This window comes from Lissotriton helveticus, chromosome 4_1 (assembly GCF_964261635.1).
Source record: "Lissotriton helveticus chromosome 4_1, aLisHel1.1, whole genome shotgun sequence".
In the NCBI taxonomy this organism is placed as follows: domain Eukaryota; kingdom Metazoa; phylum Chordata; class Amphibia; order Caudata; family Salamandridae; genus Lissotriton; species Lissotriton helveticus.
This window is the reverse complement of record NC_136063.1, coordinates 1,573,610,846-1,573,636,928: the sequence shown is the minus strand read 5'-3', so window position 1 is coordinate 1,573,636,928 and position 26,083 is coordinate 1,573,610,846. Positions and strand designations below refer to the sequence as shown.

The following is a 26,083-nucleotide window of genomic DNA, read 5'->3' as shown; positions in this document are numbered from 1 at the left end:
AGCCAGAGCAGCCGACTATGGAGCTAGTAAACCGGGTTCAAGTTTCAGCGTCTGCATAACATCCTTGATTTTGGGCAAATCACTTAATCTTACAGTGCCTACAAAAATGAATGTGTCCTTGTGTAAAGTAAGTGATGCTAATGTAAAGTGCTCCAATACCTTCTGGTGGTTTTGGCACTATATAAAACTGCTATTAAAAAAAAAGTAACTGATGCTAATGTAAAGCGATCCAATACCTTTGGGTGGTGCTGGTGCTACATAAAACTGCATTAAAAAATGCAAAAAACAGACTCAGTAGAGGAGTGGATCTCTGTAACGAAGTTCAGCAGAGGTAAGCAGCAGCAGGTAAGATCATCTCACGAGGATGCCAGAAACGGAAATAAAATGTTCTCCACACTCCTGCACCCCAATAGATATTAAGGCGCTTTTCTACATTTCCATTCCTGGAAGCCCTGCAGCCTTTTGCAGAAGTAGTTTTCCTAATGCTTTTAGGACAGGATATGGTAAAATAATTGTGATAAAGGGCCAGATGTATCAAGCAAATTCGCATTCGCAAAGGCCGAATTTTGCGAATGCAAATTTGCTAAATGGAATGTATGAAGCAAAATCTGGTGCAAAATAAGGAATCGCAAAATTTGCGATTCCTTATTTTGCAATTGCATTTAAGGAATCGCAAAATGCGATTCCTTAAATGCATTGTATGTAGCCAAAAAAAATTGCAAAATGCCCTTGAGGAATCGCAAATTACCACCAACTTCTAGTTGGTGGTAAGTTGCGAATTCCTTGAAAAATGCACATTTTTGCATTTTCAAAGTGTTCAAAGTGTCCTTTGGACACCCTTGCACCCTTGAAATTATTCTCAATTTGCGATTAGCAAATTGCGAATCGCAAATTGAGAATAACTTCCAATTCATTCCTATGGGCCTCCTGGCCCATAGAAATGAATGGGAAATTATTCCTTAATTGCGATTAGCAATTTGCTAATCACAATTAAGGAATTTTAAAAAATCGCTAAAAAATAGCGATTTCTACATACATCCCAATTTGCAATTCCCAAATAACGATTTCTAAAAAAATCGCTATTTGGGATTCGCAAATGATGGTGATGATACATCAGCCCCATAAACATTAAGGGAATCTAAGAGTGTCATAGCCACTGCCTAGTATTGCCATTATGATCTGTCCTTCCTTCCATCAAAACAGCAGTATTCATATGGAACACTCCAAACAAGCTTGGTGAACTATTTCGTATACATGAGTGGAATGAAGAAAGTCTTATCCTAAAATGTTTTTAAAATCCACACAATCTAATTATTTGAATCAGTGTTTGGAATATACTAGCATAAATTAAACTTTTTTTCACAAATAAGTGACATCAAATAGGGCAAAAGCTTTTGCCAATTAAATGCAACTTGAGTAAGACAGGCAGTGACACACACACACACACACACACACAAATAACAGTCACATTTCATGCATTATTAGTGAATGAAGAAGTAACATCAGGTGTATGTAGTGCAATGAACACTTGTGACCAATAAAAATCCATAAAATCTGAAATTGTTTACCGTGGCAATTTTACAGGGACACAAAACTACAAGATTACAAGTGTATTATTGCTGAAGGGGCAATATTAGACCCATTAGAAACAATAGATATCCGAACATAAGTTTAACCATATATATAAGTCCCAAAGATACTGGGGCCATGCCTCACTAGCTTACGGAAAAGTTACAATGATGGTACAGCACATCATCCAGAAAAGTTAATCAGCTTTTGAATCCAGGGAGCAAAGCCAAGGTAATCCGTCAACCGGTTGCATGCCTTGAGGCAAGCTAATAGTGCGGAATTACAAAATATCAGAGAGATTATCATCAGAACCCGAAAACAGAGTTTGCATGCTGACATAAGAAAGCAAATTGCGCTGCCATCTAGGTATGCATTTTCTCCTTTTGTCAGGGAAAAATGAATCAATGCCACCCCAGGCGCTTACTGGATAGTATGACCAAGACATCACTTACTAGTAACACAATTTATTTGTGTACAACAATTCGCAATGTTCCTTTGTTGTTTTCAGGGACAAACATCTGAGGTTTATGCTGCAGGGAATACACTTACAGATGTTGATAGGATCAATTAGCTGTTCATTGGTGTTAAAGTACACAACTCACTTCATGAAGTTCTGTCATACACCTCTTCTAGGACGTAGAACACAATCCTTGGTTTGAAAGCAAACATATTAAAAGCTTTTTGAGTCTGTATACACTAATGGAGACTCAGATTTGTAATATACCCAATTCTAGTACTTTGGGAAGTCAATAAGACTTCATTGAATATGCTTTCCTTCTTCTCTTCTGCCTCCACTGCACAGGGATGAGAAAGTGGGTAAGGTATGCTTAGACACGTGTTAAGAGGTTCTCGTGGGTGGAGAGATCTAAGCGGATGGCATATTGGGCTGAAATCTAAATGTTGACAGAAAATTGGGTCATGCTACATAACCAACGTGGTGCAGTTTCCTTTCGGGCATTGCTATCCACTGTAGAAAAATTACTTTAATGTGAAAAGTGTAATATTGCTGGGAGGCACTCATTATAGCTAATCCATAGATTGGTAGCATAGCTCCAACTCCTGATAATAGGTGTTTGCTGAACACTGAACCTCTCATTTGTTGAATGCTACCATAACATTTACGTTCAGACTTTCTTTTACTTGTTAGTGGATGATGTGAATCCAGATATTTATTTGACTTAGTCTCTCAAGTGTACGGATACCATACACATAGAGATTGTCATGAAACCAACAGGAATTGGCTTACTCTTTTGAACAATAAACAAAAGAAGAGTGTCTGGGAGAAAAAAGGGGAAGAAGAACTACGCTTGGAGCTCAGTAACACCCACACTAGGATGTTTAGGAAGGCCCTCACTCACCACCTAGTGATGACATGCTTCATCATCGGGCCCCACCAAAGAGACCGAGTGTCTCTTTGGTGTGCTGCAACGCCAGGATTACTGCGGAGCTGGATGGTGAATATAGGGCGTGTTGAGTGAAAATGAAAAAATTAGTGAGTGATGAGGGTATTTATAAAAATTGTCAGTAGTGTATCTGAAGCAATTTTATTAATGATCACTAAAGACAGAAAATTTAAAATGTATTAAAGGATCCAGTCCACTTACACTACACTACTGACAATTTTTATAAATACCCTCATCACTCACTAATTTTTTCATTTTCACTCAACACGCCCTATATTCACCATCCAGCTCCGCAGTAATCCTGGCGTTGCAGCACACCAAAGAGACACTCGGTCTCTTTGGTGGGGCCCGATGATGAAGCATGTCATCACTAGGTGGTGAGTGAGGGCCTTCCTAAACATCCTAGTGTGGTTGTTACTGAGCTCCAAGCGTAGTTCTTCTTCCCCTTTTTTCTCCCAGACACTCTTCTTTTGTTTATTGATTATTGACCGGGGAACAAGAGTGTCAGATACTCTCCCTACCTCTCTCCTTGATATTTCATACTTAGCAGCGCAGAGCTGTGAGAGTTGATTTTACTGAGCACTCTGTTGGCTCCTTTACTTTTTGTCTCACTGTCTGGTCTCAACCGTTAACACCATAAGTCTATTATGGCAAACCTCGGATTGACATTCTCCGAATCTGAAATAGCTAGTATCCTTTCTGACTCTGACCAATTTGCTGACCCTGCCATTTCCCAGGTAATAGCCCACACCACTGAGTGGGACAAACTCACAGAAATCAAAAGAGATAGGATACGCACCATCCTACACGGGACTATACTCAAACAATATCTGCTCAAAAACATAGCTCCACGCGGACTACTTGTCACGAACGCCCCACGAATCTTTCTGAATGATGCCACATTCAGAAAAGAATGGGCAATGATCGCGTGGCATTGCACCCGCGACTGGCTTGCTTTGATTATTAAAACAGCTCTGCGACTCTCAGAGACCCTCCAAATTGAAATACAAGAAACTGAGTCCAAATTCAAAGCAACAATAACGGGTTACAAAAAGAAACTCGACAAAATAAATAAGGAGCTAAATGAGTACAAGGATAATTTAACCCAAGCAAAAGTGAATAAATTTCAAAAAGATTTGAAAAAATCCGAATACGAAAAAGTGTATCCGTACTCAGTTCCAACATTTACACCACCTTCCAGTAACCCTTCTAATGATGACATGTCAGATGACAATTCATCTAACAGCAGTGGATCTAGTTCTGGATCATTCAAGCAAGGAAGAAGACGAGGCAATCGAGGCAACAGAAACAATCGTGGCCAACAAGGCTACCACAACCAACCACCCAGGTGGCCAGGACCACCCCAAATGCCTACCATGGACCACCAATTCCCATTTCATCAACCACCATACCCTATGATGGGCTGGAACCCAGGTTTCTTTCCCCCTCCCAACTACCAACCTCATTATCGCCAGCCTTTTTTAGAACAGGGCCGGAGAGGAAGGGGAAAGAGAAGAGGTGCGGGTCAACCAACGAACCATGTATCGTGGGAGACCGACGACGCGGTGAGCAACCACACCCGCAACAGGGAACAACAACCGGGGTCGAGCGGAATTTAAGTCTGATAAATAAGCTGTCTGACAAAGTGTTGACCCCGACAGAGACTGCCGTCCTTGAAAGAGGTCTAGGCTTTGTGCCAACAGCCCGCCCAGACAAGTTTAAACTACATTGTGAGCTCTCAGCTTTCTTTAGAAAACTAAAACTGAAAGCATTCTTTGAGGGTAAGGAAGACCCAAATGAAGCGCAACGCAAAGGTGACACTGGGCTAAGGTTGAACTCCACCTTCAATCCTCCAATTCAAACAATACCGGCTGCCATCACGGCCTTTGAACAGGCAGTATTCTTGGATCTTGAGACCTACCAGGCTGCTCCAACCTATTGCAATTTCAGTACAGAGGAGTACCAAGCACTGAAATCTCTACAAAGTGATCCCAAAATCACGATAAAACCGGCGGACAAAGGTGGGGGTCTGGTAATTCAAAACACCACTGATTATGAAAAGGCCTGTGAAGCCCTTCTAGCAGATAGGCGGAATTACACCCCCCTAACAAAAGACCCTACCCCTGAGCTAAGAGCACGGATCACCACTCTAGTAAAAAGAGCAGAAGAAAACGGAGAAATCTCCAAGAATGAGGCTGACTTCCTTAGCACTAATGAAAGTGTAGTACCATATTTTTACACTCTCCCGAAGACACACAAAAACCGGCTACCACCACCTGGGAGACCGATTGTGTCAGGCATTGGGTCTCTTTTAGAGCCCCTTTCGCGGTTCTGTGACCATTACTTGAAACCTCTAGTTCAAAATACTCCAACCTACCTCAAGGACACAAAAAGTCTACTGCAACTACTCCAGAACATAGACTTCCCAGAAAACACAGTCACCCTGGTGACACTGGATATTGAAAGTCTGTACACCAGCATCCCCCAGGACGACACCATCAAGGTCCTGGGTATGGCTTTGGATTCCGAAAACTGGGATTACCAAACCTCGAAGGCCTTTATCCTAGATTGTGCCACTATAGCTCTCAAAGAAAATTTCTTTGCCTACGGAAACAAGCTCTACCTTCAAACAACGGGGACTTCAATGGGCAGTACATTTGCCCCCAGCGTAGCGGGGTTGTATGTCGCTGATTTTGAAGCTAGACACATTACACAACCAAACTGCCCCTGGACGGCCTCAATCAAAATATGGAGGCGTTACATTGATGATGTCCTAATGATATGGACAGGCAGTGATGAGCAATTACAAACCTTTCTGGGTTGGATAAATACACTAGACACCAACCTCAAATTCACCTCTGAACAAAGCAAAAATGAGATCACCTTCCTGGACGTCAAGATCCAGGTTTATGGCACCAAACTGTTAACAAAAACTTACCAAAAACCCACTGCTCGTAACAACCTTCTCGAATTCACAAGCTTCCACCCGAGGCCCCTAAAAGAAAACCTCCCATATGGACAATATTTGCGAATCAGACGCAACTGTTCAGAACTCCAAGACTTCAGAACCCAGTCGGCAGAACTAACAGAAAAGCTAAAATATCGAGGGTACCCTATCCAGATACTAAATAAAGGGTACAAGAGGGCACGTAACCAACCACGTGAGTCCCTCTTGGAAGATAAGATCACCAGCAATGAAACCATACCATTGACCTGCGTAACGACATACAATGCTATGTCCAACTACATGAAGAAATCAATTAACAGAAACTGGCGCATTGTATCCAGCATCAAAACTGATTGGGAGAAACCACTGTTCTCTTTCAGAAAAGGGCGCAGTTTCAGGGACAGCCTTGTACATACGCGACCCAGAATTGAAACACCAACCACGGAATCTGTCACAGAAACATGGGGTCTCCCGAAAATCACTGGACACTTCCCATGTGCCAACTGCAGTGTGTGCCACCTTACGACACACACAAAAACCCTAGAACTAGAACCAGGGAAAACATGGACACAAAGATGTCAGACCAACTGTAACACGGATAATGTTATCTATCTAATCACGTGTTCCTGCGACCTACGTTACGTAGGAATGACCACCCGCAAAGTCAAGCAAAGAATAGGAGAACACCGTTCCAATATCAGGTGTAAAAAACTAACAACAAAACTGAGTCGCCATTTCCTGGAACACAAGCACACCCCCAACGACATGCGTTGGACTATTATTGAACATGTAAGGGGCACAAAAAACATCACAAACCTTCTTTTTGAAAAAGAACAGAGATGGGTCTACAGATTGGGCACCCATCTTATTGGTTTAAACGATGATATTCCTTGGAATGCAGTAATCAAATGAATCAGAGTCCTGTGATATTAGTGTTTCATTGATTTGTCTGAGCCTCTAAAAATAAAAATAACTCCCCTGACCCTCATGAGAAGGTCATTATTTATCAGCAACACCCCCCTTTTTTACCTCTACGCAACCCGTCAGGCTTAATAACCATTGCGGTGATACGTCTATATCCCTAGGAGCACTGTTACCCTGGTAACTACAGACGCCTTCCCTCGGACACGGAGGGCTATACAGCACGTCACCGCCAACCAATGGACTAATGCCGCCTAGCGACGCCTCCGTGATGACGTCACGTGACCACACCCACCCGGAAGCGTCCTTTCACGTTAACCGCGGAGGTTTGGCGGCTACCCAGGCAACAGAAAGGCACCCTTACTCGGCGGACCCACGAGACAACGACCAATGGGACGCCCGCGTGTAGAGACGCCTACGTGACGTTTAACCACGCCACCAGGCCACGCCCACCCAGAAGCATTTGCCGCCCTGCCTCGCTGCATTTAAAACAACATACGGAACCCACTCACTTATCGTCGGGGTCCGGTAGAAGGGCGACGTAGGTACACTACGGGTGCCGAGCGTCGAGGGCGTAAGTAGGAACAACTTGCCTGCAATGAGCTAAGTATTGATCGCGCACGGCCAACCATTTGGGGCAATCATGATTCTAATGCCGGTTTTTGTTTTTCTTGTGTTATGTCATGATATAGGGTGTGCCAAATACGCTCCCACCCCCCTCCTGAGACCTATGGTGTTTATTCTTAACACCTTAAAAGTGAGACCTTTTTAACTTGATGATCATGTGTACATATTTTAATTTGATCGCAAAAATGTCGATCTTTTTTGGAAGATCTTCACCTGTTTTTATCCCTTAGTCACTACTAGCTCGTACCACAAATAGTACACAACACCTCTTATAGCCCTTGCGAACCCGTGGCTACTAGGCGGTGTTAAACATAGCGCTATTTTTTCCACAGCTAGAGTGTCTTTCACGTTTGGAGCACCAATTTCACCATAAACAACTGTTGGCAACAAGGAGTAATTCTAAATGTTTGTCCTGTCCTATCTGTGTCTCTGTCCCTTACCTTTCAGGTGCAGAAACGATCAGTAGAAGCCTCCTAAACCAGGAGTAATTAGGAATTAATCCTTTATTCCTAATTTTTTGCACTTTTTCACATTTTTATAATTTTCACATCTCACGTCCCTAGGTAAGGGTGGGCCTTAGAGTGCCCATACCGCCAGGGTTTATCACACCCAGTCCTGAAGAATTGCCGGGTAAATTGACACCGTTTCGATGGCAAGAAACATGTTGACTACTCTCTAGGATCCCACCATTCAATTAAAAGTGGACTGGATCCTTTAATACATTTTAAATTTTCTGTCTTTAGTGATCATTAATAAAATTGCTTCAGATACACTACTGACAATTTTTATAAATACCCTCATCACTCACTAATTTTTTCATTTTCACTCAACACGCCCTATATTCACCATCCAGCTCCGCAGTAATCCTGGCGTTGCAGCACACCAAAGAGACACTCGGTCTCTTTGGTGGGGCCCGATGATGAAGCATGTCATCACTAGGTGGTGAGTGAGGGCCTTCCTAAACATCCTAGTGTGGTTGTTACTGAGCTCCAAGCGTAGTTCTTCTTCCCCTTTTTTCTCCCAGACACTCTTCTTTTGTTTATTGATTATTGACCGGGGAACAAGAGTGTCAGATACTCTCCCTACCTCTCTCCTTGATATTTCATACTTAGCAGCGCAGAGCTGTGAGAGTTGATTTTACTGAGCACTCTGTTGGCTCCTTTACTTTTTGTCTCACTGTCTGGTCTCAACCGTTAACACCATAAGTCTATTATGGCAAACCTCGGATTGACATTCTCCGAATCTGAAATAGCTAGTATCCTTTCTGACTCTGACCAATTTGCTGACCCTGCCATTTCCCAGGTAATAGCCCACACCACTGAGTGGGACAAACTCACAGAAATCAAAAGAGATAGGATACGCACCATCCTACACGGGACTATACTCAAACAATATCTGCTCAAAAACATAGCTCCACGCGGACTACTTGTCACGAACGCCCCACGAATCTTTCTGAATGATGCCACATTCAGAAAAGAATGGGCAATGATCGCGTGGCATTGCACCCGCGACTGGCTTGCTTTGATTATTAAAACAGCTCTGCGACTCTCAGAGACCCTCCAAATTGAAATACAAGAAACTGAGTCCAAATTCAAAGCAACAATAACGGGTTACAAAAAGAAACTCGACAAAATAAATAAGGAGCTAAATGAGTACAAGGATAATTTAACCCAAGCAAAAGTGAATAAATTTCAAAAAGATTTGGAAAAATCCGAATACGAAAAAGTGTATCCGTACTCAGTTCCAACATTTACACCACCTTCCAGTAACCCTTCTAATGATGACATGTCAGATGACAATTCATCTAACAGCAGTGGATCTAGTTCTGGATCATTCAAGCAAGGAAGAAGACGAGGCAATCGAGGCAACAGAAACAATCGTGGCCAACAAGGCTACCACAACCAACCACCCAGGTGGCCAGGACCACCCCAAATGCCTACCATGGACCACCAATTCCCATTTCATCAACCACCATACCCTATGATGGGCTGGAACCCAGGTTTCTTTCCCCCTCCCAACTACCAACCTCATTATCGCCAGCCTTTTTTAGAACAGGGCCGGAGAGGAAGGGGAAAGAGAAGAGGTGCGGGTCAACCAACGAACCATGTATCGTGGGAGACCGACGGCGCGGTGAGCAACCACACCCGCAACAGGGAACAACAACCGGGGTCGAGCGGAATTTAAGTCTGATAAATAACCTGTCTGACAAAGTGTTGACCCCGACAGAGACTGCCGTCCTTGAAAGAGGTCTAGGCTTTGTGCCAACAGCCCGCCCAGACAAGTTTAAACTACATTGTGAGCTCTCAGCTTTCTTTAGAAAACTAAAACTGAAAGCATTCTTTGAGGGTAAGGAAGACCCAAATGAAGCGCAACGCAAAGGTGACACTGGGCTAAGGTTGAACTCCACCTTCAATCCTCCAATTCAAACAATACCGGCTGCCATCACGGCCTTTGAACAGGCAGTATTCTTGGATCTTGAGACCTACCAGGCTGCTCCAACCTATTGCAATTTCAGTACAGAGGAGTACCAAGCACTGAAATCTCTACAAAGTGATCCCAAAATCACGATAAAACCGGCGGACAAAGGTGGGGGTCTGGTAATTCAAAACACCACTGATTATGAAAAGGCCTGTGAAGCCCTTCTAGCAGATAGGCGGAATTACACCCCCCTAACAAAAGACCCTACCCCTGAGCTAAGAGCACGGATCACCACTCTAGTAAAAAGAGCAGAAGAAAACGGAGAAATCTCCAAGAATGAGGCTGACTTCCTTAGCACTAATGAAAGTGTAGTACCATATTTTTACACTCTCCCGAAGACACACAAAAACCGGCTACCACCACCTGGGAGACCGATTGTGTCAGGCATTGGGTCTCTTTTAGAGCCCCTTTCGCGGTTCTGTGACCATTACTTGAAACCTCTAGTTCAAAATACTCCAACCTACCTCAAGGACACAAAAAGTCTACTGCAACTACTCCAGAACATAGACTTCCCAGAAAACACAGTCACCCTGGTGACACTGGATATTGAAAGTCTGTACACCAGCATCCCCCAGGACGACACCATCAAGGTCCTGGGTATGGCTTTGGATTCCGAAAACTGGGATTACCAAACCTCGAAGGCCTTTATCCTAGATTGTGCCACTATAGCTCTCAAAGAAAATTTCTTTGCCTACGGAAACAAGCTCTACCTTCAAACAACGGGGACTTCAATGGGCAGTACATTTGCCCCCAGCGTAGCGGGGTTGTATGTCGCTGATTTTGAAGCTAGACACATTACACAACCAAACTGCCCCTGGACGGCCTCAATCAAAATATGGAGGCGTTACATTGATGATGTCCTAATGATATGGACAGGCAGTGATGAGCAATTACAAACCTTTCTGGGTTGGATAAATACACTAGACACCAACCTCAAATTCACCTCTGAACAAAGCAAAAATGAGATCACCTTCCTGGACGTCAAGATCCAGGTTTATGACACCAAACTGTTAACAAAAACTTACCAAAAACCCACTGCTCGTAACAACCTTCTCGAATTCACAAGCTTCCACCCGAGGCCCCTAAAAGAAAACCTCCCATATGGACAATATTTGCGAATCAGACGCAACTGTTCAGAACTCCAAGACTTCAGAACCCAGTCGGCAGAACTAACAGAAAAGCTAAAATATCGAGGGTACCCTATCCAGATACTAAATAAAGGGTACAAGAGGGCACGTAACCAACCACGTGAGTCCCTCTTGGAAGATAAGATCACCAGCAATGAAACCATACCATTGACCTGCGTAACGACATACAATGCTATGTCCAACTACATGAAGAAATCAATTAACAGAAACTGGCGCATTGTATCCAGCATCAAAACTGATTGGGAGAAACCACTGTTCTCTTTCAGAAAAGGGCGCAGTTTCAGGGACAGCCTTGTACATACGCGACCCAGAATTGAAACACCAACCACGGAAAGATCTGTCACAGAAACATGGGGTCTCCCGAAAATCACTGGACACTTCCCATGTGCCAACTGCAGTGTGTGCCACCTTACGACACACACAAAAACCCTAGAACTAGAACCAGGGAAAACATGGACACAAAGATGTCAGACCAACTGTAACACGGATAATGTTATCTATCTAATCACGTGTTCCTGCGACCTACGTTACGTAGGAATGACCACCCGCAAAGTCAAGCAAAGAATAGGAGAACACCGTTCCAATATCAGGTGTAAAAAACTAACAACAAAACTGAGTCGCCATTTCCTGGAACACAACCACACCCCCAACGACATGCGTTGGACTATTATTGAACATGTAAGGGGCACAAAAAACATCACAAACCTTCTTTTTGAAAAAGAACAGAGATGGGTCTACAGATTGGGCACCCATCTTATTGGTTTAAACGATGATATTCCTTGGAATGCAGTAATCAAATGAATCAGAGTCCTGTGATATTAGTGTTTCATTGATTTGTCTGAGCCTCTAAAAATAAAAATAACTCCCCTGACCCTCATGAGAAGGTCATTATTTATCAGCAACACCCCCCTTTTTTACCTCTACGCAACCCGTCAGGCTTAATAACCATTGCGGTGATACGTCTATATCCCTAGGAGCACTGTTACCCTGGTAACTACAGACGCCTTCCCTCGGACACGGAGGGCTATACAGCACGTCACCGCCAACCAATGGACTAATGCCGCCTAGCGACGCCTCCGTGATGACGTCACGTGACCACACCCACCCGGAAGCGTCCTTTCACGTTAACCGCGGAGGTTTGGCGGCTACCCAGGCAACAGAAAGGCACCCTTACTCGGCGGACCCACGAGACAACGACCAATGGGACGCCCGCGTGTAGAGACGCCTACGTGACGTTTAACCACGCCACCAGGCCACGCCCACCCAGAAGCATTTGCCGCCCTGCCTCGCTGCATTTAAAACAACATACGGAACCCACTCACTTATCGTCGGGGTCCGGTAGAAGGGCGACGTAGGTACACTACGGGTGCCGAGCGTCGAGGGCGTAAGTAGGAACAACTTGCCTGCAATGAGCTAAGTATTGATCGCGCACGGCCAACCATTTGGGGCAATCATGATTCTAATGCCGGTTTTTGTTTTTCTTGTGTTATGTCATGATATAGGGTGTGCCAAATACGCTCCCACCCCCCTCCTGAGACCTATGGTGTTTATTCTTAACACCTTAAAAGTGAGACCTTTTTAACTTGATGATCATGTGTACATATTTTAATTTGATCGCAAAAATGTCGATCTTTTTTGGAAGATCTTCACCTGTTTTTATCCCTTAGTCACTACTAGCTCGTACCACAAATAGTACACAACACCTCTTATAGCCCTTGCGAACCCGTGGCTACTAGGCGGTGTTAAACATAGCGCTATTTTTTCCACAGCTAGAGTGTCTTTCACGTTTGGAGCACCAATTTCACCATAAACAACTGTTGGCAACAAGGAGTAATTCTAAATGTTTGTCCTGTCCTATCTGTGTCTCTGTCCCTTACCTTTCAGGTGCAGAAACGATCAGTAGAAGCCTCCTAAACCAGGAGTAATTAGGAATTAATCCTTTATTCCTAATTTTTTGCACTTTTTCACATTTTTATAATTTTCACATCTCACGTCCCTAGGTAAGGGTGGGCCTTAGAGTGCCCATACCGCCAGGGTTTATCACACCCAGTCCTGAAGAATTGCCGGGTAAATTGACACCGTTTCGATGGCAAGAAACATGTTGACTACTCTCTAGGATCCCACCATTCAATTAAAAGTGGACTGAATCCTTTAATACATTTTAAATTTTCTGTCTTTAGTGATCATTAATAAAAATTGCTTCAGATACACTACTGACAATTTTTATAAATACCCTCATCACTCACTAATTTTTTCATTTTCACTCAACACGCCCTATATTCACCATCCAGCTCCGCAGTAATCCTGGCGTTGCAGCACACCAAAGAGACACTCGGTCTCTTTGGTGGGGCCCGATGATGAAGCATGTCATCACTAGGTGGTGAGTGAGGGCCTTCCTAAACATCCTAGTGTGGTTGTTACTGAGCTCCAAGCGTAGTTCTTCTTCCCCTTTTTTCTCCCAGACACTCTTCTTTTGTTTATTGATTATTGACCGGGGAACAAGAGTGTCAGATACTCTCCCTACCTCTCTCCTTGATATTTCTTACTCTTTTGAACATCAGGATTCTAATCCAACAGGAGTCAATATCAGTACAGTTGCAATGCAGCCACGCAGAAAAACCTTTTATCCACTGTTTGTCTGATTACAGAATTCAACACCAGCACTACAGAACTCTGTCAAATCTACTTCCTGACTGTTCTATCCCAAAAAGTCTCCTGCTGTGTAACAGCAAATATTCTGCCTCTTTCCCACAGAAGCAAATCTATGAGGCCAGCCCCCTCTCCCTCAGAACCAAGCTCACCACAAGAAAAGTAACTCTATCTGCAAGATTTGAAACATGTTACCTTTCTCTGTAAATTGATGTTTGCCACATTGTCTATTATCGTACGATATTACAATGTAAGTGTTGCAGTTATTGTTAATAAAAAGATTTTTAAAAAAGAAAATCTAAGAGGCCACCACCCACAGTTTTCCTCAGTTAACCATTATAGAATTTATACCAAAAGAAGCATCATACTGTCCGAACTGATTTTGCTCTTAGAACATAGCCAAAGCATGGTATTCCACTGCCTTTCTCAGCTATCTTTTTTAACCTGACTTCTAAATACATGAACATGTGAACATAGTAGGATGATCCATAACAAACACATGAATGTTTCTGGGCTTTCTGATACCCATCAAACAGCTGCCAAAGTCCAACACTTAGCCGCTACAGGATTGTGACTAAAAGGTGCATTTTGTTATTCACGAATTGGTGGTGAACTTCAATATCATTACTGGCACTTTTACCAGAGTTCCAAAAATTGCCACCTCAAAAGCACATTCTTATTGCCACGTCAACCTACCAAACAACCATTCAATACAGTTAGCTGCCGAACAACAGACAAAAATGCTGCCCAGATGAATGGGGCAAACAGCAAAGACCTAGAGAACGTACACCCATAAACACAAAGTAATACAAATATCGAGGACAGAATCAGTCACTACGCCATAACATCCCATCACAAAGTAATACATTAATCAGCCTGCTATAGCAGGCCTCGTTCCAATGTGATTCATTAACCCCTTGGCCGCGGCGGTAATTCCGCCGTGGCGCTGGGGGAGAGGGGGGTCCGTGCGGCGCTGCCATGCTCGTGACGGAACCACTCCGTCACGAGCCACGGGCACGCTGTGCTTGTGACGGAGTGGTTCCGTCACCAGCATGCAAAGGGTTAATAAACATTACAATTGCAACACAACACAATGGAAACAAACCACCTTGAGTTCCGTCCAAAAGAATCCCAGGCCTAGCTGTAGCCCATACTAACGGGCTGAGGAGCAATGCCCCCTCAACATTAGGCCACCATAAAAAGTGTCTGTCAGGTGGAGCAAAGGTCAGCCTGACAGACACTCTATATTTTAAGGTCAGGCAGCCAGGAGCTAGACAAGCGCTAAATATGCAGGCTTCTGGCTGACTGAGCTGAATTTTGCCAGGCTGAAGAAGCCACAGATCCTGTGGGCCTGACTACTTCAGCCAGGCAAAGCACCTCAAGGCCCTCTCCCTCATGAAGAGGGGAAGTGTCACTGATTGCCTCTGACCTAGATGCTTCAGTTCTAAGCCCGACGTGCCCAGGCCCAAGCGTCAATCACTGACAGCTCTTCACAGAGTGTGGTGGGGTCAGCGGTCTCACTGACTTCATCTCACTCTGTGATCAGTGAGGTACTGCTGCCATCCCTCATTGGCTGCCAATGAGAGAAGGCAGCAGTCCCAACCCGCCTAGGATCTTTGAGGCAGAGCTGTGCAGGCCAGTATGATTTTATTTTTAATGTTTGGTGCATGCATGAATATTTACAAGTGAGTGTTGTGAAAGGATGTGTTTGCTTGCGTGTGGGAATGCATGACTATGAGTGGGTGTTCTTAACTGCGTTTGTGCCCAGACCGACCACCCCACCCTTGCCAAAAGTACAGGCAACCACTTGCCCAAAACTGCCATGGGCGTCCACACTTTGAGTGAACAAGAGGACCATACAAATGATAGGAATGCGACATACAACTGTTTTTAACTTAACCCACAGTAAGTAATATGATATGACATAATAGAACTGAGTTTTGTATTGGCCCTAATTTAGTAAAGGATACAGACTAATTTAAGATGATCACAAGGTATTTTTAAAGTACAAAACCACAAAAGAATAAAAGACAGCAGATCCTAAGGGGAAACACTGTTATCCATGGACAGGAGGTTAGGTGCAGAAGCAGCAGGACGTTGTGTGGGGCTGGGATTGCACAACAGGGGATTGTAGACATAAAAGGGCAAACGGAAGAAGGATGAAGTGCACATATGTTTTAACTCATAGTAAAAGATCTGTCGTACACGTATCTGCATCAGTGCCGTAAACATGTCCAGTACATATACATGAGATGTAAAGAGGAAGTACTGTGTGCCCTCACCAGCATCCAAAACAATACTAGTGCCACCAAAGTAATATCATTGTTATTATTATCGTTGCCATTATTGTTATTATTTTTAGTATTTTATTGCTAGTATTATCGAGATTGTATTACTGTTACCGTTATCTTTCAATTGTGAAATCATACATTTCATAGAAAAGAGAAGCCATCTGCGTACCCCACAAGTGATGAAAACACATATTTGTAAAAGCCTGCAAAGCTCAAACAATGGGGAACCACTTTCTGTTGTCGTAAGTAATATATTGCACACAATATTGCTCAGCAACTCAGCCTTAGAGTGACATGTCTGCATCCCGTGAAATAACACACTCTTGAAGCATTACCTATGGCACTATATAACTGACAGACTCCAGGGAGACAAACTTTTATCATGCAGTTATAAAACAGACACATTTAAAGAAAGGTAAATGCTTTATTTTGTAACATTTCCTTTTTTCTTTCACCATGACAAGAAGCAAGTGTTTTGGGGAACTGCGCTGACATTGTGTGATTTTAGGTAATGAATTATACATGGTGAACTATTTGAGTGTGTTTTCTTCTGCAATACTCCGGCACTTCTGTGCAGAAATTACATAGTTGCTGTTGTAGATGCCACATTATGACAGTAGATGTTTCTGGTTCATAAGAAGTCTTCGCTACAACCGAATACATTTATACTATGTATATTTTCACAATTTTATTGCCTTTTAACACTTTCAAAATCTGCACGTAATTGAAATTTCTGGTACCGCGCTGACCAGAGTGAAGGTGATCTGTAGTTACTGCGTTTGGTTACAGGATGTAATTGTATTTGTTCTATAATGGTTTCTATTGTTTTCTACTGAATAGAGACTATGTATTGTGCATCCACAAACTACTAATAAATATTATACATAGGAAAAAGGACCTCAACATTATGACTATGGGAAAAAACTATTTTGCACAAAGGAAGATAGCGGTTTTAATCTGAGGAGAACACCTGCTCTGCACCAGGACGGTATGTCCTCCCCCACTGTTAGCACAAAAGACACAAAAGGAGAAGCTCCATACGCTCACAGTAAGTTGGTACCATTGCCATGTGGTGAACAGCCTTTACGACGCGGCTGTTACACCGCCGTGCCGTTACAACGCGGTCTTTTAAACGCAACTCGTTACCACGACTTGCGCTGGAGGGCGCTGCAGGACAAGGAATTTTTTTATTTACTATCCAACACCTTCCCTACTGTACGTAGGCTGGTGTTGAAATAGTAAATTAAAAAATTCCTAAGTCCGCACCCCCTCCAACGCAAGTTGTGGTAACGACTTGCGTTGAAAAAACCGCTTTGTAACGGCACGTGTTGTAAAAGTATGCGTCGTAATGCCGCACATCCTTGCCATGTATGTCAATAAGTAGAACAATATCAGTGCCACATGGCCTACACCACTCAAAGGGAGCCTGGACCAGACCCAGCCATCAGGACAAAAATGGACTCACAGACACAGGTGTCGCGCAAATTGTAATAAAGGTACATATTTTCCCCTAAGAGGGACACTGTCTGTTTCCTCTGAGAAATGTGTTTAGGAACTAAATTAAACAAATGCACACAAATAAAGTATTTTTTTCAAAAATAATAACAGGTCATAAAATAGGATTTTCTTGCACGACCCGAGACTCCTATTATGCTTTTGTAATCTTGCATTTATTGGATAGCAGCAGTCAAGAAGTGTAAAAGTCCCATGAGGATTAGGGAAAATTAGCCAATGGGAAAAAAAACTGTTAGCATCACAACCAATAGGATCACCTTAACATGTGTAACCTTCAACTTGACTGTGAATAGCCCTCTTTTCTTGCTGCCCGCAGTCAAGATAAGTACATAGAGATAGGCAGCGCTCACAACAAATGAAGAGGATGGAGACGTTTTTAAAAACTAGTTGAATTACTTTATTCAGTCTTTTGTTGAACAGGCTGTTTCAGCCTCTATGGATAGAATATCTTGAAAATATCAAAAATTCTGTGGTGAATATTATCTCCAAGACTTTACTGCTCCATTCTGCGGGGGAAAGCAGAAAACGTAAAACCACCACTTTACCCATATTTTCAAAGAAGGTGCAATGATCTACTCCCATTTCTGACTCTGCACTTTTGAATAGTGAGGTTACCTCACACACGGTTGGGGACGTCGTTGCTACTAGGCCTCCTTATAAGGAGGTTAATTCTAAGACACCGTCTAATTGCAAAACATAATAGGAGTCTGCAGTCTTGCAATAAAATGTAGATGTTCCTAGTAATTTATGAAGGAAAGTCTTCATTTGATTTAAGACGCAGAAGTGAGTATTATGCTACTCTAATCTTCTACTTGGGGGAAGTGGTGAGAAGCAACGTGGAGGGGGGATGAAATCAGCACGGAAGATGAAGGTGGGGTAGGAGATGCAACGGGTGAGAGAGAAGGAGGGTGGGTGTGGGGGAAGCAACACAGAGGGCAGGAGAGAGGGAAGGAGAAGCAATGGGCAAGAAAGTATTGTGAAGCGGGCAGGGAGAAGTATATGGATATGAAGGAGCAACACGAAGTGTGATGGGAGAAGAAAAGCACCATAAGGAGACATCTAGAAAACAAATGCACTCGGGTGGAGTGCCTGTGAGAAAAGAAACAGGTAGGTTCCTAAAAGTGAACAGTGGAAGGACACAAATAAATTGGCCATGGTCCGGGGTGTGTCAGACACGCAACGGACATTGATAAGAGGCACACAAATCAGAGAGACAGAACTGCCAAACAAAGATAAGTAAAGGGCAGACTCATAGCTCCTGTATGTTCTTGGTAAGCCCATAATATACCTTACAACAGAGAATGCATGTGCTGTCTTGGAGGCTCAATCTAATAATGCATTACGCTTCCTAGTAACTGCCTACCACAGCTGCAAATGCACCTACCTACTTCACCAGCTCTTACCTGGGAATGTAATGGGCAGTTCTTGGGAGAAGAGATAACTCCTAATATAGTATCTTTAAACTCCAAGTCATGTTTTGTCAACTCTGGCTGCTCTGCGGTCTGCAAACTTCAGAGGATGACCATGCTGACAGTTACCTTTTATTACGTACAACAGCAAGAGGCTCTACACCCTCCCTAGTCCACTCTTCACCTTCATCACCAACAAGGACTACTTTGTAAACTTTTTTTGTTTTTTTGCGGCTTTATATGGCTAGAACTCAGCCCAAGGACAGTGGAGCGGTTTACATGAGCATCATATTACATTATACAATGACAGATTCGTTTTTTATGGCATGGGGAGATGAAGTAATGTGTCCACAAGATGTCGAGCAGTCTCGGGGACTCCAACCTGGTCCCCAGTTCCCAAATCGGCAGCTCTGACCATTAAACCACATGCTTTCTTATACTCAAGAGAGCAAGAGTTTTTCTACATGTTAACTCTATGTGAAACGGTTCAGCTATCCATAAAGTGCGATTTAAAACAAAAAACAAATACGCATATCCATCCACCAAATGCATTTGTGAGCTGGTGATTTTTCTTCAATTCAGAAATAGTTTTGATTGACAAATACTGCCATTCAAAACCAAAAGTCTTTATTTTTAATACCATCAAGATAGAGCAAGCTGACACTGGTGTACATTGTATCACATTGCAAATATCTTAGGGGTACTTCAGCAAGTGAAAGGCTTGTGTTTAGGAGTACCTCCAGCTGTTTCCTTCCTTTACTTCAACAGAGTGCTTCCGATGTCCCACATTCATCATACATTGCAGATTTTAAAATGAGATATTATTTGTAGTTATTTAATGCTTTGTAAAGATTGCCATACTTTATGAGGCCAATAGCTCTTGTTCCAGGCCTCTGCACTAGTACTCTTTACTAAACCCTATCACGTGACGCCATAGCATGTGTTTTCTTTAGTTAGTGACCTTTTTAATACAAATCGAGACACTGCGTCCGTGTCTGTCAAGACGTCAACTCACTACTGTACAATAGAAAGAAAGGGAAAAAAATGTTTTCCTAAACACTATCCTAGGAATGTGACTTGTAATAATATCATAAAAAGTTCTCAAACTACACAGAGAAAGCCTGAAAAATTGAACATAAATGGGGGGATGAACATTCTTTGAAAAAACAAACAGTCGTGGCCTTCCCCCGGCTCTTCCCCACTCAAGCGTGCAGGAATCTTTTGTCGTTTTCCCTGCAAGCATCAGCCCAGCATATAATTAAATTCAGACCCCAATTTAAACCCTAGCCTTCTCATACCAGGAATACTGCCTGCAGGTGTTTGCCTCTTTGTGGACTCAGATCTTGAATTGTTTGTGCCTGTCTTCGATTAAATTGAACAGATTACGAGAACAACTCGTGCCAGGCCCTTCTGCTCAACTGGCCTGCCCTAGATAAAGTAGCTTCAGCAAAAACAAATTTAGTAATGAAGGAGAGTGTGTGCTTGCAGCTGGCAATAATGTGAAGTGAAACTTATTTCTGTGAGTGAGTGAGTGGGTGGGTGAGTGAGTGAGTGAGTGAGCAAGTGGGCGAGTGAGAGCGTGAGTGAGTGAGTATTGGTGTATGGGTGAATCAACCTGTGAGTGTATGTTATATTGATATTCACATCTATATAGTGCCAACCACCACTGTGAGAATGTGTAATGTATAATTCAGTGAGTGAAGGTACATTGGAGAAACTTTCAGTGATGGAGAAAGAATTAGTGGATATGCAACTGATTATTTAATTGTGCTTACATGTGCAGATGAGTGAATTAACCACCAATAATGTGCTAGTGAGTATCTGAGCGTATAAGTCTGGAAGTGAGGTACATGGATGAGCATGTGAGTAACTGGCGTGAGAGTGAACTGGGAGTGTGCATGCAAGTGCTTATGTGTGAATGAAGCAGTAAATGTATGTTGTTTAAATTTTTACAGCTACAGCCATTATTGTTATGCTACTGTGTGTGCACATGTAAGTCAGTGACTAAAGTTATATGGATGAGAATATGAGTGAGTGGGTTAGTGAGTGGATTAATGTACAAGTGGTTATGCAAGAGTGTTTGTATGTGGGTACATCTGTAATTCCATGCTATTTATTTTAGCCCCAACCACCAATGTTACCCTAGTATACATGTGTGCGTAATTAAGTGTGTGCGTAAGTCAGTGAGTGAAGGTATATGGTAGCACATGTGAATAAGTTGAGTGTGAGTGAGCGGGTGAGTGAGTTTGCAATGGTCGGAACCACAGCAGATCAGGTTTTTTTCTTGCCACTGTCGCTGTGATATTGCGCGTAAGGCCTCCCACATCGCTGCCTAGAAACTAAAAACCATTTATAAAGTAGTGAAACAGTCAGCTGTCTCACTATGGAACTGAAACATTTCACAAACCTGTAAAAATGCATGTGCCATGCTCTGCTTGAAGGTTGCAAGAGAAGGTACCCTTGCAGGTGTGTGTTTGTGTGTGTTTGTGTGTGCGTCTACTGCTATTACCGGTCCTTGCTGTACCCAGGCTGCCACGCGATAGCCTTCATTTCATTAACACGTTCTTTGCATCCTCTGGGAAGAGCTGTCTGAAGCAGCAGTGTCACGGCATTCATCATCATTACATCAGCAATAGGGAAGTTCATACTGATTGCTATCAGCATTCAAAGTGGCCCAATCACCGGGCCAGCAAACACTGCATGCTTCGTTTTCAGGGGGAACCGTGGGCATTTTGGGCGGGTGTTCATCTGCGCCACTTTGATCCACGCGACAGGAAGCAGCCTTTGGGGAGCCAGTAATCCTCAAGCAGGGAAGCTGTGCGAAAGTGGAAAACACAAGGGGGAGGCCCGAAGAACAAACAGGAAATTACCGTCCCTCTCTCAGCCTTAAAGAACCCTTTATGAATTTTATCAAAACTTGTTTGACAAAGTCTGGAGGGAAAACCACAGATATATAAGAAATCAAAAGCACTTGCTCTACCCCAGACACGCTTAGGGCTACATTTGCATAAGATAATTTCACGCCAACACACAAGAGGTGTATTTTTCCACTATGCTAGGTTATCTGGGTTAGACTGCCATGTGTACAACTGACAGTCGTTAACATCTGAAAGACACTTGTATTCAATAATGTTTATCAACCATTATTAAAGTGAGCTCATGCTTACTTGAGACACCTGTAGAGGACATGTCGCAGTTTTAGAGTAAGACCTACAACGTCAAAAAGGCCAGTCCAACATCCAGTTCTACCAACTTTCGGATGCGGCCAACCTTAGGTATCACATTTTACAATATGAAACAGACCGCCAAATGCCAGCCTGTGCCAGCGTTGGAATGTGACCAATCTTAACTGTGAACATGTTTTACGATGTCAAACAGGCAATCCCAAACTCGCAGTACCAGCTTTTGGATGTGATCAAACTTTGCTACAAACAAGTTTTAGGATGTCAAGGAAGCCAAACCAATCCCCAGTACCTGTCAGCGTTCAAATTTGCCCAACTTTTGCAGCAAACGCGTTTTATGATAGTAGACAGGCCAACTCAAAACACATTTTGAACCAGCTCTCAGATATGGGTAGCTATGAACACATTTTACGATGTCAAACAGGCCAACCCAACTCCTAGTTTATGCCAGCTTTTGTTTATGACCAACCTTAGCTACGAACAAGGTTTACATTGTCAAAGTGGTCGACCCAACACCCAGGTCTTGCCAGCATGAGTCAGACTAAAGTTGCTGTGAGCTATGGAGACAGCTTTTTTCAGCTCAAAAAGAAATCTTTGCCTGCCTTCAAAGAGCGCCCAATCCCAAACTCAATTATCGACCAACTGTCTGCAGATGGATGCTAAAGAAACAACGAAAATTATAACATATGTGAAACAACCCACTTATTCCTTCCACTCTACTGTTTTAATTTGCATGCTTGCTGAAACAACTGCCTTTGAAGTGGCCATGCACTTCGGGGATCAGCACTGAATCATACACATTCTTACAGACACTGAGACCACGTGGGAGACTTTTGTCTCCTAAAATTAAAGCATGCCATGATGGTGCTGTGATGTTAAGAGTACAGAGGGAACCTCCCAAATCATCATTATGCACAATTCTCCCTTGCCACTCTCCGGTCTACGTGTTTTCCATTACTGCCTTCGCCGGCCCCTTCCAGTGTGAATATTTAATAATATGGCTACGGTCTGCCCAAAGCCAGACTAATGTTGATCAGCTTCATTCCTGATTGGTTAAATAGCTTCTGGCCACATTTGTGAAGAATAACAAACCCAGTGGTAATCAGCTTGGGAAAGCCGCAATAATGCTGAAACCATTAAAAGCCTAAGTGAGAAATTATTCTATGAGCCAGCTAAACTATTGATGAAGTGCAAGCCAGGTCTTTCGCCGAGAGAATTCACCTGGTTTACACTCTTGTTAGCACACAAACAGCCACATTACAAGTGTACTTACTGCCAACCCGGTAACCCGACTCAGTGCACGGCTACATGAGTGGCTACCCTTTCACCACGGTTGACGTCTGTGTGGTTGCATGTAAGCGTGTGTGCATATGTCACTATGCATGTATGTCTGTCTATGCATTCTTGGGCTGCATGTGTCTGTGTACGAGTCTGCGTGTCGGCCTGTTTTCTGTGTGGCTGTGCATGTGCTGTGTATGTGTGATTGTCAATTTGTGTTAGCGTGTGCCTTAATGCGCGTGTGTGTGTTTTCCTGGAGCCATGCTCTGTAGCACGAGGCTACGCTGGATGCTCCCTTGGCAGGAATTTAAACAAGATTCCGTGTAAAATGCAAACTAAATGCAAACAAGAGAGCAGAAATGCTTCAATCAGTGTGTCAACATAAAACAACCTTCCTACTGCACATGATCAAGGTGAACAAGCCGGAATGACGTTCAATGTATGTTCCATTGATTTTAAGTGGCTGACTGTATCTGGCTCCAGTCACTCGCTTCTACAACTCAACCTGCACCTTTTAACTTGGGTGAGGAAAATGAAAGGAGGGAACTTTCAACAAAAAAACACAAAAATGTTAAAGCACACAAGCACATAAAATGTCTGAATCCCACGCTTCATCTTTAACTCACTCTGTCATCACTATGTAAACATTATGGAGGAAAGACTGGTGAAGCCTCCTGAAGTCTCTGGATTACAGAATACCCGTCACTCTGGTTCACCAGAGGTGGTTATGAACCATAGATCTGATTTTAACCCTTTTGACTGGGGATTTAGAACAAGTAAAAAGGTGTATGTAAAAGCCTTTGGCACATTTACAGATGAAAGACATGTACGAAAGAATGGCTGGGTGCGTGTCTTAGCATGATGAAGAGGGGAGGCACTGGGGACACAGATAGAAGGCGAATGAAGTTCACTCTGGGAGGTTTTAGATGGCTAGTAGAGTGTCACATTTGGTTACTCTGGACGATCTTCTCCAATATCTTTAATGGTAGCAAGGCAGCAGGATGGGAATCAACTGTACACTTCTTAGCAAATAGCATCAGGATTAGCCACAGAGCAAATACCGCAAAGGAAGGGGGAAGCATATGGAGGGAGAAATGAGAATCTCGCCTTTTTCCAAAGTGCAATACCATTTCATGAAACAAAGAGCAATGGGGGAGAAAACCCACTGAGGAACTTCAGGGTGCTTGATGAGTGAGTGTATAGCACCACATGTGAGATGAATCTAAGACACTCTATGACTTGATTTTTCAGTTTGTCCATGTCAGTGTTTTTCAGATTTCTTACCTGAATTTTTGGTTCTTGTATTTGGTTTTCTTGTGATTCCTATCACTTAATTGGTCTAAGTGAAGGGTAGCAGAAGTTGATGAGACACATCAGCTAGTGTAGAGTCAGTGCATTGCAAGTTTAAAATGTTGGTGATGAAGGGACAAAAGACCGACTGAACAATGCAGGTTTGTTTGACGCTATGTTGGATGAGGGCATGTTTTTGGTCTCGCCTGAGACAGCACATACGCTGTCACTTGCAAAACAATTTGTTAGCTTGCAGGGGGTCTAGTGACCACCCATTTCGAACCATTGCTTGGCTTCATTGTCATTCTCATTTCCTTGCTTCTCTTTGGCTAGCACGTGTCGGCTTCTCTTCCTCTTCTTCTATTGTATTTCCACTGCTTGATTTATGAAGTCATTTTTTTTACTTTAGTTGTTGCACTCCATAAAAGTGCATGCTTGCAGTTTCTCTCCCCCCCAACTCTGCATAGTTGCATAGCTGTTGCTCCATTGTTGTTGTCCCATCATTGCTAGCTCTGTTGCTGTTGCTTTCTCCACTGTTGAAGCCTTGTAGTTTCTTGACTAGTTGACATTGTTGTCCCGTAGTTGCCCTCTGGTTTTTTGCCCGGTGCACAATTTTTCTTGCACCGCCTCTTGTTCTTGATTGCTTCCCGCCCAGTGCTTTAAATGGGCTAGTACTGTCCGTTTTTGAGTACTGGCACTTTTTTATTTTCAGAAGGAGAGTATGTGCACTTCTCAAGAGAGACGTAATAGCTTCAATTGGAGAGTACTGGCATTACTCTGAAACGACCAGGTACTCATCTGCAGGGTACATGCACTTCTATTTTTTCATTTCAAGCACTGTCCCTACCCCACCCCGTTGCTTGCCATGTACCCTTCTGCCAGGAAAAACAAGCATTAGCTCAGTCAGTAAGTCTAGCCTATGCAAGTTCTATTGGCTTTATCAATGTTTTTAGCAAAGCTGTGCAGTAGTACGGCTGCAGTGCAGCATGGCTTAAAGTTTTTTTTTAAAGCTCAAAGATGTGGTCAACGCAGACTGTGTCATAGCAACTTTTTCTTTTTACTTTCAACCATGCTGCACGGCAGCCATGCTGCTGTACAACATGGCAAAAAAAATTACAGAGCAAAACCATTTTTTGCCATGCTGTGGAGCCAAAAGGTGCTATGACATGGCTAGCATTTTTTTTGCTTGCAGTGCTGCTGTAAAGCATGGCTAAATAAAATACATGGACAAAGTCAATATATCTCTCATAGGAGAGACATATTGGCTTTGCCAATGCTTGTTTCTCAGGAGTCCTTGATGGTGCATATAGGTATGGATGAGCAGTTGCCTCAATAGAGGTGATATCCCTAAAAAGAGTCTTCAAATTGATTTTAAT

The 26,083-nt window shown here is 43.1% G+C and overlaps 1 protein-coding gene across 1 annotated transcript in view; it reads right to left on the bottom strand.

The window, feature by feature from the left end:
• The window catches only part of GLI3 (GLI family zinc finger 3), a 408,823-nt gene that overhangs the window by 367,410 nt on the left and 15,330 nt on the right, over nucleotides 1–26,083 (bottom strand). The window lies entirely within an intron of this gene.